Here is an 18,817-nt window from a genome sequence, read left to right as displayed (position 1 = left end):
TGAAACACTTTGTTGAATTGAGGGTGTCTGTACTGGATTTCCTTGCCCATTAATGAAGTGATTGGGCGGACGGAAATTAGGTTGCTGACTGCTACTTCCTTGAACTGGGTTATTCTTCCAAGAAAAGTTAGGATGATTCTTCCAACCAGGGTTGTATGTGTTGGAATATGGATTACTCTTCTCTCTTCGAGGAGTGTCATAGAAATTATGAGAAGCTGCCACTTGTTCAGTAGTATCTTCTTCTTCTCCAGTAAAAATTGAGGTACAATCTACTGCAGTGTGCCCTTGTTCCCTACAAAGGTCACATACTTGATTTGTAGCCACTGAATTAACCTTAGCTTTTTCCATCTTGTCTAACCTTTGATTAAGAGTATCAAATTTTGCTAAGAGTAACTCAATATTGTTCACTTCATATCGCCCCGGAGTTCCTTTCCTTGCTGTGACTTCTCTTTCACTGTGTTGGCTGTGATTTGAGGCTACATTTTCCAAAATAATCATGCAGTCATTAATAGGTTTCCCCATGAAAGATCCTCCAGCTGCTGAGTCTAATATCATGGTGCTTTGTTGGTCCAATCCTTCAAAGAAAAATTGGATGGTAAGCCAACGGTTGAAGCCATGTTGTGGGCATGCTTGAAGATATCCCTTGAACCGCTCCCATGCTTCATAAATAGTCTCTCCAGTGCCTTGTTGGAAATTAGTGATTTTCTTCCTCAATTCTTTAGTTTTAGAAGGAGGAAAGAATTTCTCTAGAAAAGCTCTTTCACATAATTCCCAAGTTGCTATCTTTTCTCTAGGCACTGTTCTTAGCCACACCTTTGCCTTATCTCTCAAGGTGAGTGAGAATAAGCGGAGTCGCATTCCATCAGAAACTTCATCATCAAATTGCTGGGTCTCACAGATTTCCAAGAACCCCTCTAAGTGGTCATTAGGATCTTCTGATGGTAGTCCTCCAAAGGTGTTCTGTTTGAGCATATTCACCAGAGAAGCTGGTACAGTAGCTCCAGTTTGCATCTCCCCTCCAGGTATCCCACGAGCTATGGGTGCAGAGTAATCCCGAAGCGGTAAATTATCTCGTTGTGCAGCCATGGCAAATTCTCTAGAAAGGTTTCTTTTCCTTCTCAGGAGAGTTCTTTCAATCTCAGGATCAAGTGGTGTTGGTTTCCCAAGACGTAGAGATCTCTTTTGCATTAACCCTAAAGCACTGCAAAAAAAAAAAGAAGAAAGTGGCCCGTGAAATCTGAATTGGAGAAGTAAACACTAAAAAAAATTATTTATTTATTTAAATTTTTTTTTTTTTTTTAAATTCGAATTAAAATAATTGTAATTTAAATCAAGAGACGTAGTCCCCGGCAACGGCGCCAAAAACTTGTTGTATGGAAAACCGCAAGTGTACGGTTGTCGTCAAGTAATAAATATCGAATCACAGGGACTACGTGTTTGACCTAGAATTACTAGTATTTTAATTTGAATTTTAAAACAGATGGAATTTCTGTTTTGAGATGATAAGATCAGATTTGATGGTAAAAGAGATAGTAATGCAATTAATGAATAAGATAAAACTTTAAGATAAGATAAGGAGATTTCCGGGAATCTAGGGTTCGCACAAAGAGTTCCAACATTATTGAATTATTATTTTCATTAATTAATTCTATTCCATCTTGAAGGTAGTCTTAACCTAATTTAATCCTTGCACCTTCTCAGGCTACGAGGACGTGTTTAATTAAAATTAATCCCTACTCTCGTGGTAATTACGTTCAATTAAACCCGTTAAGATCTTTGTTAATCTATTGCTCCTCAAAAGCTTAAATCTACTCTCGTGATTTAACACTCAAGTCTATTCCTTTATGTTCCGATAATTAGGTTCTCCTCTCAGTTCATCCCTAATTATCTATGATTATGAAAATTAAGATTAATTGTTTATCATAATTATAATCAAGTTCTCCTCTCAGTTCATCCTTAATTAATGTTATTATGAAAACAATAATATTAAAGTTCATATATAAAATATAAAAGAACAGATCAAGAATTGGAATAAAATTAAGAAACTGAATAGTGCATTAATAAAGAGGTTCTCAGAGGCTAAGCCCTGATCCCAGAAAAAGGGAAACTACTCACAGGAGTTCATAGTAGTTCTCCAAGAAGAAAAGAATAAAAGAAAAGTAAACCTTAGAGTCGATGGCACAGGCGCCCAACCTTCTCCAAGTGTCAAAAACTAGAAAACTGTCTCTCGAACCAACCCCGTTCTAGGCTAACCTAATCTAATTTATAACCTAAAAGGGTAAAAAGGTAAAACTACCAAGATAAAAATTACAAAGATAAAATAAAAATAAAAACATAAAACTTAAACAGCTGGGACGCGAAGTGAATCACGGCCGTGACTGAGAATCACGACCGTGATCTTCTCTGGAGCACATCTATGAAGGGTCAGTGGCGTTCACGGGTGTGATTGGGAATCACGACCGTGATTTTCTCTGGTGAATCACGGGCGTGATTTAGAATCACGGCCGTGATTTTCCCTGTAGCTCAGCATTTCCTCTTTAATTCTTAAATCTTGATCCTGCTTAGAGAAAACACAACACATACCAAGAAAAGCATAAAATAGGAAAATGATATAAAAATTTATTAAAAACATGAAAGATATGCATGATTATGCTATGAATTCTTGTGAATTAAAGTGCTAAAATACGAGTAAAATACACAACATCAGTATTATAATGCCTCTCCAGGCGTCTTCTTGTTGTAGGTTTTTTTCTTTTCATTTCTTTGTTTAGCTTCGGCTTTTTCACATTTGAAGCTTGCCTTTTTCTGCTATTTTTAGATGCTTCGGCTTTTTCTACATGTACGAAGCTTGCCTTTTTTTCTGTTTTATTTTGTGTTGTCATCATTGGTGGAGGGATCCCATCCCATGATGATGTTATTTGCTGAATCTTTATTAATGAGTATTATTTCGGAAGCCACTCCTGGCTTTGGTGAGGAAACCATTCCTAGTCTGGCATTCTCTTGGATCATCTTTCATTTTCTGAAGAAGTAAGGCGTGGTGGCCTCTTCATGCTTATAGTTGCTTGCTTGGTCGATTCCATTCTATTCTACTATTGATGTGTCTTTGCTTAGTGGGCACGTAGAATCACTTGGGGTTTTTGTTTGTCACCGTTTCGACTCATTCATGGCTTTTGAGCTTTTACGAGTGTTTTGTCCTGATGACTCTTCTTGACCCATAGCAAGTAGAATGCATGGATGCATGGATGCAAAGAAAATGCAAGACAAGAATGATTCTTTTATTTTTTTTGTGTAACGCCCTTCCATATGCCCCTAACTCATATGCATGCAATACAGTTTATGCTTGTGTTTGTTCCTAAAGATGCAATTCATTTTTTTTATATCGGGAAATTAACCTGTACGTGCTAAGGTTAATTATGACGATTCCTTTTCATTCATGTCGTTTATGATCATTGTTGGGATATGTTCTTTTGAACACGAGGTTCCAGTGGCTCCTCAATTATCAATGTGTAGTCAAGCGTCTCCCAACTCCGTTCGGGGACGTCTCGATCTTTCCTCTGTGAGTATTCACTGTGCATTCTCCGTGTATATTTTTGGTACCATTTTAATGCCATAAGGGTCAAGCGAAAAGAAAGAAGGGATGTTTGTATTTTTTCAAAAGATTGTTAGAAGGGATTTTTTTTTTCAAAAGGGGTTTTTAGAAGAATGGCTGGCCAAGGTGGGCTTTAGTGTTTATGGCTATTAAACAAGGAATATTTGTTGCAAAGAAGCTATCATTGTGTTTTAGCCTTTTTGGAAAGTGGAGTGATGACTCGGGGTTGCGTTTTGTTTAGATGATCCCCCTGAGCTGCCTTTCGGTTTTCAACTCAGGTTGCTGCTTTAACGTCCTAACTTTTGCCTAGGTCACTTGAGATGTGTTTCCTAGCGGAAATTTTTCTTTTGATCTTTTCTTTTGCCTAGGTTACCCAATTTTGCTTGTGGGTTGCCTAGTAGATCTTGCCCTAACTTTTGCGCAGCCCCCTTAGTGAGTTTCTTGCCGGGCCTTCTTTTTCGCATCATTTGTGTGGGACGACTTTATTTTTATTGAACCCTAGTCATGTTCGGTTTTCTGATTGTTCTTTTGTTATCCTTTCCATGCTATTATCGAGTAACATCTTTGTTGCAAATATATTTTGTTTATTAAGGGTTGATGGATGAGGCCTAGAGTGAATATTTTAAAGGGAGAAGAGAAATGAAAGAATGTTATGGCATTTAAAACATTACTTCCAATTTACACGTGCCCCTTTAGCAAAGCTCGAAGGCCCGGACATGCCCTGAGTTCGTGATTCATACACAGAGAGATTAACCAAGGTTGCCCCCTAGAGAGGCATGGTTGACGATTGGTTGAACTACATTATGAATGCATTCCCACTTGCTTGAATGTGGGTGTTTCGACTTCGGAGTGAAACCTTTATGAATTCTTTCTTTCTAAAGGGAATACTCAAGCCGCCTTTCGGTTTTTAACTCAAGTAGGCATTACTTTTTTATTTTTTATTTTTTTTTAATGTATCCCTAACTTTTGCATAGGACGTATTTTGATTCTTTTTCTTTACCCTAATTTTTGCCTAGGACACCCTTTACAGGTTTTCATCCTAGCGGGTTTTTGTCATGCAATGCCTTTATTCTTCAATTGAGTTTTGTTGTAATTCCCTAGAAGCAAGGATTCATTCATTCTTGATTGTTCCTCCTATCCCAACAGTTGTCATTTCCGCATGGGGAACTCTTGGTGTTTGAATCGTCAATTTGGGCGTGTTATGCCCCCCAGTCTTCTTGCACAATTACTGGTTTTTAAGTGCTTTCAATTTGATGTATCGAGTTTGCACTTGACTACCAGTGATCTCATTATTTGATTAACACGCACAGGTTAGGTTTCCCTTTTTATTCTTATTTATTATTTACAAGGAAGACATATTATCTATATGAAGTGCAAAATAGGATGCAAAGATGATTGAGAAATTCAACAAATATCATTCTCATTGATTTATTTGTTTAGAGAACATTCTTTGTACAAATCTTTTGGTGCACTTTGATGATGTTGTTGAGGCTACAGAAGCTCATGCTTGAATGATGTCCCTATGGACATGCTTGCTCGTTCGTTGATTTGCAATTAGTTCTTGTTTCTTCTCAGATTCTCTTCTTGTTATTCCCATCAGAAGTAACCATCAATAGGATCTTCAAGTTCACCACTATTTTGGTGATTGCCAAAATTTTCATCTTTATTGACGAGGTTGATGAGTCAGAAAAGAAAGATGCAATTTGGAGTGATTTGATAACGAATTGGAGGATTAGGGGAGCTTATCATCAAATTTTTTTTCGCTTCAATTTTTTTTTTTTGCGTGCCTCCTTTTCGAAATTTCAAATAATCTCCTATTTGAGTTGAGGAATGACATCTTTTTAAATCGGAAGAAGTCTGAGAAGATGTAGACTTTGCCTTCTATTGAAAGGATGACGAGAGTCCAAAGCCTAATAGGCCTCTTTAGTGTGTGCACACGATTCTTGTACTTTAGAATGTTCTCCTTTCTCAAAAATCTTTACATACTATGTGTCTTCCATTTTCTAATGAATGTATATGCTAAACTAAAAGATGCATGATATTTGTTTTTTGCCTAAACTTTATCATTCATTTTTTTTACTAAAAGGAAATGATGCATGATTTTTGCTATATATTTATCTTTTTTTTTATAAATAAACTATCCTATATGATGCTTTGAAGTTTGGGTATATAGAAGGGAGTTAAAATTTTATCATATTTTTTATTAATATTTATTTGTTTGTAATTCTTATCTATTTGAAATAAATAAACACAAACAAATGCAACACACATATGCTCAAACAAATGTACACCCGCGAACAATCACGTTTAAATTCTTGGTCTGTGGTCCCTGCAAGAAAAGTGCATTGTATAAGATAGTTCTAATCTCGCTGGTCTTAAGGCCCCCAAGGTGCCCCCATTATAGGGACCCAATATCTCTATCGCCGTCACCTGGCAAACTCTAAGGTTTGTCGCAGTATTTCGGGCTAGAGTAACCGGTTATCACCTTCAGTGTGATTTCTGACAAGGCTCGTAGGCTCCAAGGCCAAACTTGGGCCGGTCGTACGTCAACCACTCCCTATGTTTATTACCCTCATGCCCCCGGGTGTAGGGGGAACTGTTGTGTGCAAAGGATTGTGTACAATTTTTATTTCAAACAAATGCTGAATTTAAACAGGAAAACAAATATTAAAGCCAAACAAATAAAGCAAACAAAGTAAAGGGGAAAATATTTAAATTATTTTTATTTTATTAACTTCATCAATTAAATGGGTCTGACCCTCTTTAAACGTCCCCAGCAGAGTCGCCATCTGTCGCAACCCGAAAATTTCCGATCTTGCGACTAATGGTTTAAACATCCTTTTAAAGATCTCATCAATTAAGGAATGCCCGGACACCAGACTAATCCTTAATCAATGGTTTTGAAAATAGGTTCTATGGAGTCGCCACCAATGTTTTACTCAAAACATTGGAAAAAGAAAAGATTTTTAAAAGATCCAATAATGGCCTTCATAACCAGAATTGGGTTCGGGGGTCGGTTACGTGTAAGGAAGGTATTAAGCACCCTTACAACACCCTAAATCGGTACCCTATGATGAAGTTAATGCGATAAGAAATAATAAATTAAATATTATATCCCCTTTTATTGATGATTATTTACATGATTTAAAATTTAAATTAACAATTGACTCTAAAATATCTACATAATTGCTCTTATTATAAACAATATTTATCAAATGTAAGAAATAAAATAGAGAGAAGAAAATTGATTTGAATACCTCTTGAACGAGCTCTATTAATCTTCAAAGATGGAGATTTGGGTGCTTTTTGGCAACCCTTCACACTACAATGCCTCACAAAAATCTCAAGAAATACAAAAAGAGAGGGGAAGAGAGAAAAAGAGAGAAATTTCGAGCTATAGGAAGTTTGGACGAAATTTCGGAGTCTGGAGAAATGAGCCCCAACCGTCTATTTATAAACTTCAGAAGGGGGGTCCAGAACGGCCCGTTCCAAAATCAGAACGACTGTTCTAGATATGGCCGTTGTGCCTTAATTTGGACCTTGGAACGGCCCATTCTGAAACCAGAACGACCCATTCCGGGGAACCAGAACGACCCGTTCCGGGGAACCAGAACGGCCCGTTCTTGTTTCAGAACGGCCCGTTCTAGGGTACAAGTTTAGCCCACTTTTAGGAGACTGGAACGTCCCGTTCCAGTTGGAACGGCCCGTTCCGGTTTACAAATCATAGGCTTTTTAGGAGCCTTGGAACGGCCCGTTCCAATACGAGAATGGCCTGTTCCAGACTTGGGAACGGCCCGTTCTGATTTTGGAACGGCCCGTTCCGGGCCACTAAAAATGGCTAATTTGGGCTTTTGGGTCCCTAACGTCCTATCTTGTTGTTTTGTGCCTCCCGGACGAAATTGGGTGTCTACAGGGTGTTCTAGGCAAAATTTATGTTAAAGAAAAAAGAATCAAAATCCTGATAGGATACGTCTTATGCAAAAGTTAAGGATATGTAAAAATAAAAAATGTCTGTCTGAGTTAAAAACTGATAGGCGACTCGAGTATTCCCTTTTAGAAAGCGAGAATTCATAAAGGTTCCACTTCGAATTCAAAACACCAACGTTTGGGCAAGTGAGAGGGTGTTCCTAAAGTGTTCAGACCAATCATCAACCATACCTCTCTAGGGGGCAACCTCAATTAATCATTCTGTGTACAAATCACAAACTCGGGGCACACACGGGCCTTTGAGCTTTGCTAAAGGGGCACATGTAAATTGAAAGTACTATTTTAAATGCCATAACACTCTTTCATTTCTCTTCTCCCTTTAAATATTCACTCTAGGCCTCATCCATCAACCCTTAATAAACAAAATGTATTTGCGACAAAGATGTTACTCGATAATAGCATGGAAAGAATAACACAGGAACAATCAGGAATCCAAACATGACTAGGGTTTAATAAAAATAGGGCGTCCCACACAAATGCTGCAAAAATGAAAGCTTGGCAGAAACCCACTAAAGGGGCTGTGCAAAATTAGGGCAAGATTCACTAGGGGACCCACAATCAAAAAGGGTAACCTAGGTGATGGAAACCTCCCTTCCATGAATGAAATTGGCATCTTTGAAGAGGGTCACCTTTGCCCAAGGATCTAGGCTCACCAAGGAAAAGAGATGGAGACGTTTTAGGGTGAAGGGAATTTTGGGTGTGAGGATGGGTGAAGGGTTAGGTGTGTAGTGTGGATGCTCAAGGTAGGTTGGCTCACTCCAAGATGAAGATGGAGGCCACTTTAGGTTTCCTACTCTCCAAAAGTGGAAATAGGAGAAGGTTAGACGAATCAAAGCTAGTGACTAAGGAAGAGATGTTGAGGCATAAAATGCTCACTAAATATCAATATAATCCAAAGTGTTCACATGAGGTGAGGTATATGGTATTTATAAGTGAGAGTGAGCTCAAAAACCTAGGGGGTGACGGCTAGGTTATCATTTGGGTGATCATTCCTTACCCAAATGGGAAGGAAATGCAACCTAAATAAAAACCAAATAAACCGTAAAAGTGTTGCTCACCTTACCCTAAAAATGACACCTTTTTGGGTTAAGTTAGGATATACCTAGGTGCTTAATGGGAGAATGCAACCTAGGGCCCTTTCCACATGGGCCAATGCTTCTTCTTAGCCCACAAGGTCCATTATTGTCACGGACACACTTATACCCTTAGAAAAAGAAAAAAAATAAAGCCCTATCTTCTAAGTGCCCTAAAATATAAGGGCAAAATAGGAAATACAAGGAAAATAAATTCTGAATCCTAAGCACCCCAAAATACAAGGGTAAAATGGAAGAAAAATTAAACCCTATACTAATGAAGCTTTAGGAGAGTATTAATACTCTATGACCATGAGGAGGGTGTCTTTTGGTGGGTGAGCTCCCTCCTCCTCTTCTACTCTCCTAGCCATGGACCTTGTGACGGGGCCCACATGGTTTTTCAAAGATGGTCCCATCACTAGGAAAAAGTAAGGATCAAAAGAAAAATGTCTGCTAGGGAACACATCCCAAGTGACCTAGGCAAAAAGTTAGAACGTTAAAGTAGCAACCTGAGTTGAAATCTGAAAGGCGGCTCATGGGAATCATCCAATTAGAGCACAACCCCAAGTCATCACTCCACTTTCCAAAAAGGCTAAAACACAATGATAGCTTCCTTGCAGCAAATATGTTTTGTTTGATAACCCTAAACACCAAGCCTACCTCAACTAACCCTTCTTCTAAAAACCATTTTTGAAAAAAAACCTTCTAATAAACATTTTGCAAAAAAAATATATCCCTTTCTTTTCTTTCTCTTGACCTATATGGCATTCAAATGGTACTGAAAAGATACATGGAAAATGCACAGTGAATACTCACAAAGGGAAATTCGAGATGTCCCCTAACGGAGTTTGGAGGAGTTTGACTACACATTATTAATTAACGACTACTGAAACCTTGAGTTCAAAAGAACATATCACGACAATGATCACAAACGACATGGATAAAAAGGAATTGTCAATATTAACCTTAACACGTGCAGGTTAATTTCTCGACATAAAAAAATGAATTGTATGTTTAGGAACAAACACATGAGCATAAACTACATCTCATGCATATGAGGTAGGGGTATATGGAAAGGCGTTACATAAAAAAAAGGAATAAATAATAAAATCATTCCTTTCTTTCATTCTCATTGCATCCATGCATCCATGCATTCTACTTGCTATGGGTCAGAAAGAATCATCAGGACAAAGCATTTGTAAAAGCTAAATAGCCAAGCATGAGCCAAAGCGGTGTCAAACCGCAACCCCAAGTGATTCTATGTGCCAACTAAGCAAAGGTATATCAATAGTGGAATATAATGGAATCGACCATATAAGCAAGCCTTTAAGCAGAAAGAGGCCATCGCGCTTCACTTCTCAACCAAATGAAGGATGATCCAAGATAATGCCAAGACTAAGAACGACTTCTAGACCAAAGCCATGAGTGGCTTCCAAAATAATATTCATCAATAAAGATTCAGCAAATATCATTATCATGGGACGGGATCCCTCCACCAATGATGACTGTTGAGCTTAGGAGAGCTTGAAGCTTAAAGAGTTTTGATGATCACAACATGCAACAACTTGGAGAGCACAAAAACAAAGTTAAAGAAGAGTCAAAGAGAATGCTATGAACTGGAACTATGTAATAGAACTTAGGAAATGAATTTTTTTAATTGTGTGTGCTTTGTGCATTGAGCAAATCTTGTCTAGGATTAAGTAGGGAGTAGATGATGATGAGTTAAAAACATTGGAGAGTTATTTTGAGGCTTAAAATGAAATTTTAAGAACTAACTCAAAATAATCGATTATTGTTAAATATAATCGATTATTTCAGCAAATGGGCTAAGTGGCATGCCTTGCTGTAATAATCGATTATTTGCCAAAATAATCGATTATTTCAGAAACAACTCTCTGGAATAATCGATTATCCAGCTAAATAATCGATTAAATTGTTCTTGGTTGATTTCCAGAAATCTGAAGAACAAAATAATCGATTATTCTTTAAAATAATCGATTATCTGAGTTTGAACTTTTATAAATAGACTTGAACTCTTTTGAAACTTAAGACAATTGAGTAAGAACTGATAATCAACTTGTGAAAACGTTTTAGAGAGTCTATGTGACATCTTGGAGAGTTTTCTTTGTGAAATCCAAGAGAAAAACGTTTGTGAAAAGCTTGTGAGGAAATCATCATCATCATCATACTCTTGAAAGAGGAAGACAAAGATTTGTTCAAGAATTCCAGGTGAATTTGTTCCATTTTAATTCTTTGTGAATCTTTGTGGAAAATCTTGAGAAGGGGTTCTCAAGTGGTGAAGTTTCTTGTAGTGGGATCTACAAGGGTTGCTTTCTTGGGGTCAAGAAAGTGGTTATCTTTTAGTAGTGAAGTATATGCATGTGTGTTTGCTTGTAAACCTTCTTGCTTAAAGATAGTGGAAAAATCTTAATCAGGTGGTGATTAAGGACTGGATGTAGGTCACATATGGAGTGGCTGAACCAGTATAAAAGACTTGTGCAATCTTCTTCTACTCTATCTCTTATATTGTGTAATTCATTGGTGGAACTTTAAAGAAGATAAAACTTGATTAATAAGTGCATGTGAATCTTGATGGTTTGAATCTGTAATTGAATATTATTGCTGAACCTTACTGTGTTGAATCAAGTGAGCACATTGCATTCATATCATCATAACAAGTCTTTAGGAGGGCTTTATTTGAAAATTCTGTCATAGAAAAGTTTTGATTGAAATTAAGATCCAAAAACTCTGATAAATTTTTAAAGGGTCATTAAATCCAATTCACCCCCCCTCTTGGATTGTGCCATTCTTTTCTATCAATTGGTATCTAGAGCAAGGTTCTTGAGAGTTATTCAAGATTTCAAAAATGGCCAACAACAACTTACCCTATGGTGAGGGTGTCTCTATACATAGACCTCCTGTTTTCAATGGTGAAAACTATGTCTATTGGAAGATTAGGATGAGAATTTTCATTGAAGCTATTGATATTGCTGTATGGGATGCTATAGAAAATGGACCCTATATCCCTATGAAAAAGAATGATGATGGTGAGCTTGAGGAAAAACATTGGAGTGAGTGGAGTGATGAGGAAAAGAGAAGAGCCCAACATGACAAAAGAGCCAAAAACATCATAACATCTGCATTGTCTATTGATGAATTTTTCAGAATTTCACAATGCTTATCTGCTAAAGAAATGTGTGACACTTTGCAAGTCACTCATGAAGGAACAAGTGATGTAAAGAGATCAAGAAAGCATACTCTCATTAGAGAATATGAGCTGTTTAGAATGCAAAATGGTGAATCTATTTCTGATTTTCAAAAGAGATTTACACACTTAATAAATCACCTTGTTGACCTTGGCAGGAAATTTGAGAAGGAAGAGCTCAATTTAAAAGTGCTGCAATGCTTGGACAGAACATGGCAAGCAAAGGTGACAGCCATTGAAGAATCAAAGGATTTGACCTCCTTAACACTAGCCACTCTCTTTGGGAAGTTGAGGGAGCATGAGCAAAAGTTGCATATATTTGATGAACATGAGCAGCAAGATAAGAAAGGTAAAGGAGTGTCATTGAAAGCCTTAAAATCTGCCAAAGGAAAAGAGGTGTGTGAAGATACAAGCTCCGATGATTCCGAAACCGAAAATTTCAATTTGCTGGTAAAGAAGTTCATAAAGTTTATGAGAAGAAAGAAGAACTCTCCCTACAAATTCAACAAAAAATCAAACAAGAAAGAGGAAGCAAGCACATCCTCCTTCAATTGCTTTGAATGTGGAAAGCCGGGACACATGAAAGCTGAGTGTCCAAATACCTTAAAGAAGCAACAAGAGGAGAAGAAGTTTAAGAAAAATGCAAAAGGAAAAAGAGCTTATATTGCTTGGGAAGACAATGACTCAAGCACAACAAGTGAAGAATCCGAATGTGAGGAGAACAACTTGTGTTTAATGGCTGGAACTGCACAAGACACAATTGTAAGTGACTCTGACCTTGAATCAAATCTGGATTATGACCAGCTCCAAGAAGCTTTTATTCAAATTCATGAAGAGGCTGTCAAATTAGGTGCCTCAAATTCAAAATTGAAAAACAAGCTGAAATGGTATGAAAATGCTTTGTAGACCCCTAAAATTGTCCGGGTCGGAAATAAAAGCTTGAAGACTCTCGAAGACTGAAGGAAGATCAGCCAGAAGGACTCCTGGAAGGCCCTAGGAGGGTTCTCTGTAGGTCTAGAGGTCTTAGAATAGCTCAAAATAAGGAAGTGGAGGGAATGAAGCCCAATACGGCCGTACTGAACTTAATACGGCCGTATTGAAGCTTCAATACGGCCGCCGTGAACTCAATACGGCGTATTGAAGTTTCTGAAACTTCAATACGGCCGTACTGAAATCAATACGGCCGTATTGAAGCTTCAATACAGCCGCAGTGAACTCAATACGGGCGCATTGAAATTTCTGAATTTCAATACGGCCGTATTGAACTCAATACGACCGTATTGAAGTTCAAAAATTTCAATACGGCCGTATTGCTTCTGTAGGCCGTATTGCGCCTATTCCCTATAAATATGACGTCAATTGGACGTCATTTCACACTTTTTTACTCAGTTTTGACTCCCTCCTTGAGTATTCTGGGGTTTTTGAGCAGTGTTCTGCCCTAGAAATCTCTCTGGGAGTCGATCCGACGAAGTTCTGGAATTCCGAGCACTTAGCTTGGAGATTCGAACCTAGTCGAAGGGAAATCCTCCGGATTTCCATAGTCAAAAGTTTTTAGGAGCGAGCGAGCTTGTAGAGCGAGGGAACGCCAAAAAGCTTCCCAGTTTTACTCAATATATAAAAGCACGCTTCAAGAGGTTTCTTCTTAAATCCTTCCTTTTACTGCTTTCTGTGTGCATATTTAAACTGTCATCATGTAGATAGTTAATTTATAATCGCTTATAATAAATAGGGGTAATTTAGTAATTTTACGCTATTATTTTAGAAATAATCTGTCATAGGGAACCCGAAAGGGGCGCTGTGGGGTGCTAACACCTTCCCCACGCGTAACCGACTCCCTTACCCAACTCTGGTTGTAATGGCCAAAGTTGATTTATAAAATCAATTGCCTTATCCCTTTTTCCAATGTTTTGAGTAAAACATTGGTGGCGACTCCACGAACCCTCCTTTTGCGAAAACCACTAATCCATGGAGGGTCCCGCTTGGGATTAATATGGATTGGTGAATCATTTAATAAAATTGCTCGTTTGACAAGGTCTCAGTTTGAGAATACGTCATTCTAGCAATCCATATTTTTAAACAATTAAACGAGTCCAACCATCCTTCGCGAATGCCGAAAGCCCATTTCGGGATGGTGGCGACAGATGGCGACTCCACTGGGGAAGCTTCGAGAGTCAGTCCCATTTAGTGACAGATTATTTTTAACAAATAATAGTTAAAATTACTTCATTACCCCTTGCTTGTATGATAACATGCTTTATATATTTGGCTTTAAATAACTGTTGTTTGTTTAAATTTCCGCAATTGTTTGAAATAAAAATTGCACACAAACCTTTGCACACAACAGTTCCCTCTATACCCGGGGGCATGAGTGGTAATCCATAGGGAGTGGATGTTAGTACGGCCGGTTGAATGGGTCTATAGGAGCCTACGAGACCGTTGTCGGAAAACATCACTCAAGGTGATAACCATGAACTTGAGTCCGACGGTGCGTTGGAGCTTTCCATCGACCTACGATAAGAGGAATTGGGTCCCTATAATGGGGGCACCTTGGGGGCCTTTGACCAAGTGAGAACAGTTAGATCCTCCTTGAATATGCACTTTTCTGCAGGAGACCCCTACCTCGTGATTCGCTCGTGACTGTTCGTGGATGAGTGAATTGTTTGTGCATTGTTTATGTGAAATTGTTTGAGCATACATTGCATTTCTTTAAACATACAACATTCCTATTCTTTTAAAAATAAGAATAAATAGGAATAAGAATCTTCCATTATACGGTGTTAACATCTACCTTCATTACATTCATATAGGTAGTTTCCCTTTTCACCCAAAAATACAAAAAATATAATAAATAAAAATACCCAAAAAAAGAAAAAAGGGTTATTTATCCAAACCAAGCAATATCATGCATCATCTTAGGGACATCCCGAAAACATGATAATGCTTAGTTCAATAAACACAATGCATGCATATTCATCGCCATCATCTCATATCATGCATATAGATCATGGAGGGATCTAGGAGTCATTCATACATCTCTCCTAGTAATCCATTAATAAACATTAATAAAAAGAAAGGATTAGTCGATGCGTATGTTCAAAGAATGGATCGCACGCCGTTCGTGTAAGCCAACAACCGTGCCAATCGAGCGCACATCAACTCCGTTGTTGGTAATCAAGACGAATAAAGGGGAAGGTCCGACACCATTAAGGATCACAGTCCCAAGGCCTTTCCCTTACAAATCAAATAAGGCTGTGCCGTTGATATACGACATCCACTCTTCTGTCGACAGCGATATCTCCAACATCGCTGGACTTGGGGGCATGACTAGGAGTGGCAGGATCTACACTCCCGAAGATCTTCATGACAAAACTCCCAAGAATAAAGGGAAAGAAAAAGAGGAAAAAACCGAGGAAAATAAGGAATCCGAGGAGGAGACAGACAAGCTGTTAAAATATATCCGACAGAGCGAGTATTCCATCATGGATCAACTTCATAAGACGCCAGCAAAGATTACTCTGTTGTCGTTGATCCTATGCTCCGAACCGCATCGGCAAGCTCTGTTGAAAGTCTTGAACGAGGCATACGTGTCGCACACTATCTCCCAAGACAAGTTTGAGGGGATTGTTAGTCACATCACGGCTAATGATCACCTCACCTTCATCGATGAAGAAATCCCCGCCGAGGGATCAAACCACAACAAGCCCTTGCACATCTCTATAAAGTGCAAGGAGTATCACATCGTTAAAGTCTTGGTAGATAATGGATCTTCCTTGAAAGTGATGCCAAAAAGAACGCTCAAGCAATTGGCAATCAAGGGAGTCCAAACGCGCCCGAGCAACATGATCGTTCGAGCTTTCGACGGTTCTAAAAGAGAAGTAGTGGGAGAAATCAATCTTCCAATCCAAATTGGACCCACTATCTTCAACGTCGAATTTCAAGTGATGGATATCACTCCCGCATACAGCTGTCTCCTCGGCCGACCTTGGATTCATGATGCGAAAGCTATTCCTTCTACGCTCCACCAGAAAGTCAAGTTCATAGTGGGTGACAAACTGGTGACCGAACAAGCTAAAGATGACATACTCATCAGCAAGCCATCCAACATACTTTATGTGGATGCAGCAGAGGAAGCTTTAGAAACCGCCTTCCAAGCATTGGAAATCGCCAATGTTGAAACGTTTCCCCGAGAAATGAAGAAGGTAGCTCATACGCTCACAAAGAACGGATACTTGCCAAGACAAGAATTAGGCAAGGACTCCCAAGGAATCCCGGAGCTACCCATTATCAAAGACAATCCGGGGAAACAAGGGTTAAGATACAACCCTAACAAAGATCAAAGGACGAAGAGGAACCAAGATCCTTCTCGACGTTCTTTAAGCCAGATCTTTAGGAAGGCTGGTTCACAAACGTCAAGGCCAGCTGTTGTCATCAAGTGTCCTTCTCCTTCCGATAGGGATGTATAGACTCAGTGACTATTAGAGATCACTCCTCGGGGACAGCCCGACCCCCGAGCCTCGATAGGGCACATGTTTCCATTATGATTATAATAAAATCATTCTTCATTAATTCTTTATTGCTTCTTTTCTCGCTTGCAATAAAATTCTAGACCACATTATTTTAACCCTGTTTGAATAAACATGAATGAGGTTAAAATCATCTTAATAATAATAAACCCACATCATTTTTATGTGGAAGTGTGTGTGTCAACTTGGAGCACCTTTTCTTGGCCTCAATAAGTGCCATCATGGATAAAGAAATCCTAAAGAGCAAAAGACCCGCTAGGAATCCCACAAAAGGGTGACCTAGGCAAAAGTTAGGGTTACAAAATAAGACCAAAAGACCCGCTAGGAATCCCACAAAAGGGTGACCTAGGCAAAAGTTAGGGTTACAAAATAAGACCAAAAGACCCGCTAGGAATCCCACAAAAGGGTGACCTAGGCAAAAATTAGGGTTACAAAATAATGAATAAAAACAAAAGCCCGCTAAGACACCACAAATGGGTGTTTTAGGCAAAAGTAAGAGCCATCAAAAAAAAAAAAAAAAAAAAAAAAAAAAAAAAAAACAAAATAAATCCATGATGGTACCATCAATTGAATTCAACAAGGGGCTCAAGAAAAGCTATCCAAGTTGTCAAAGCACAATCATTAATAACAAAGATGTGCTTAACTTCATAAGTGTTTAATCGAACAAACCTAAACACAATAAGCCTACCATTGGCCAGCCATTCTTACAAAATCCATTTTTCAAAAATAAAACAATCCCCTCTAAAACACAAACTTTTGAAAATATATCCTTTCCTTCTTTTCTCTCTTGTCCCAACGATTTTTGAATAATCTAGTGGAAACATGGAGATATAGTGGTCAATAGGAGGGTTGACACATCTTCTAAAGAAAGGGAAGGATCATTTGGTTGATGACACCAAATCTCAAATATAATACGCATCATTCCTCGGTTACAGAAGTCGACAGCGCACAGTCCGTCTGGAGGAATGGCAAAATCCAAACACAAAAACGCATCGGTTAATTCTTTTGAAAAAAAGAATCAAATAGAATTAGGTGCATCATACTGCATACATGCATACAGATGATAGGTGTACTGGAAGATCACTTATTCTCTGTTTATTGAAAAAACAAAAAAAATAAATAATATAAATTTCAGAAAAAACAATGCGCCTGTACCATGTTCAGTACACCCGTACTAAAATCAGGGTTATGAACAAAATTTCAACTCAATACGGGCGTACTGAAATGGATGCGGCCGTATTGGCCATAAAGAAATTTTCAAAGACCTCGTCATGAGGCAACTACATAAAATAGAAAAAATAGAAAAATTGCTTGTGTATGACAGCAGCAAACAAAATGCAAAGATTCAGAAAATCAACAGCGTCATACAGAATAACTGAGCCTGGAGAGGCTTGCCGAAAGAATACTCTCAGAATAACTGAGCCTGGAGAGGCTTGCCGAAAGAATACTCTCAGAATAACTGAGCCTGGAGAGGCTTGCCGAAACAATACTCCCACAGAATAACTGAGCCTGGAGAGGCTTGTCGAAATAATACTCTCTCAAAATAACTGAGCCTGGAGAGGCTTGCCGAAAGAATACTCTCAGAATAACTGAGCCTGGAGAGGCTCGCCGAAATAATACTCTCAAAATAACTGAGCCTGGAGAGGCTCGCCGAAATAATACTCTCTCAGAATAACTGAGACATTTCTGTACAGAAAAAGCCGAAAAACAACAGAAAAGGCAAAAATACAGAAAAAGCCAAAAAATGACAAAAAAGGCAAAAATACAGAAAAAGCCAAAAAATGACAAAAAAAGGCAAAAATACAGAAAAAGCCAAAAAATGACAAAAAAAAAAAGGCAAAATACAGAAAAGTCAAAATTCGACAAAATGAGCCTGGAGAGGTTTGCAAAAATAATACTCCTTCAGAATAACTAAGCCTGGAGAGGCTTGCAGAAATAATACTCCCCAACTGTACAGAATAAATGAGCCTGGAGAGGCTCGCAGAAATAATACTCCCCAGAGAGAACCTCAACTCATGCTCTTGGATTCAAAATCCCCAGCAAGAGCTATCAAGCAAGATCGTCAAAAATCCCCAATGGAAGTACGATCTCCCAAGCAGAATATCCAAGTCAAAGGACTTAAACTTCCTCAGTGAAGATAGCTCTCCAGCTCAAGTGTTGAGTGAGGCTAAGCCTGCAGAGGCTTCCTAAATAATACTCTGGGATACATAAGATCCCTCATTCCCCAATCGCCTACTCAAGAGGCACTCCTTCAAAAAGAGGAAAAATAAAAAAGATCAATAACCATTCCCCAAGAGGAATCCGGCACTCAGCCGAACACTGAACTTCAAATCCCCAGTCGCCTACACAAGAGGCACTCCTTCAAAAAGGAAAACCCAAAAAAAAAGAAAATAACAATTCCCCAAGCGGAATTTGGCATTCAGCCAATCATCAAACATCA

The 18,817-nt window shown here is 38.5% G+C and overlaps 1 non-coding gene across 1 annotated transcript; it reads left to right on the top strand.

Annotated features, from left to right (window-relative positions):
* Positions 1-610: 610 nt before the first annotated feature.
* LOC145956668 (small nucleolar RNA R71) lies at positions 611-717 on the top strand. Its single transcript, XR_014432906.1, has one exon. It is a non-coding gene; the product is annotated as a small nucleolar RNA R71 (small nucleolar RNA).
* The last annotated feature ends 18,100 nt before the right edge of the window (positions 718-18,817 follow it).

This window comes from Cajanus cajan, chromosome 3, assembly GCF_000230855.2.
Source record: "Cajanus cajan strain Asha chromosome 3, NIPB_CcT2T_4, whole genome shotgun sequence".
Classification (NCBI taxonomy): domain Eukaryota; kingdom Viridiplantae; phylum Streptophyta; class Magnoliopsida; order Fabales; family Fabaceae; genus Cajanus; species Cajanus cajan.
Note: the sequence above shows the minus strand (reverse complement) of the source record. Positions and strands in the feature narration are given on the sequence as shown.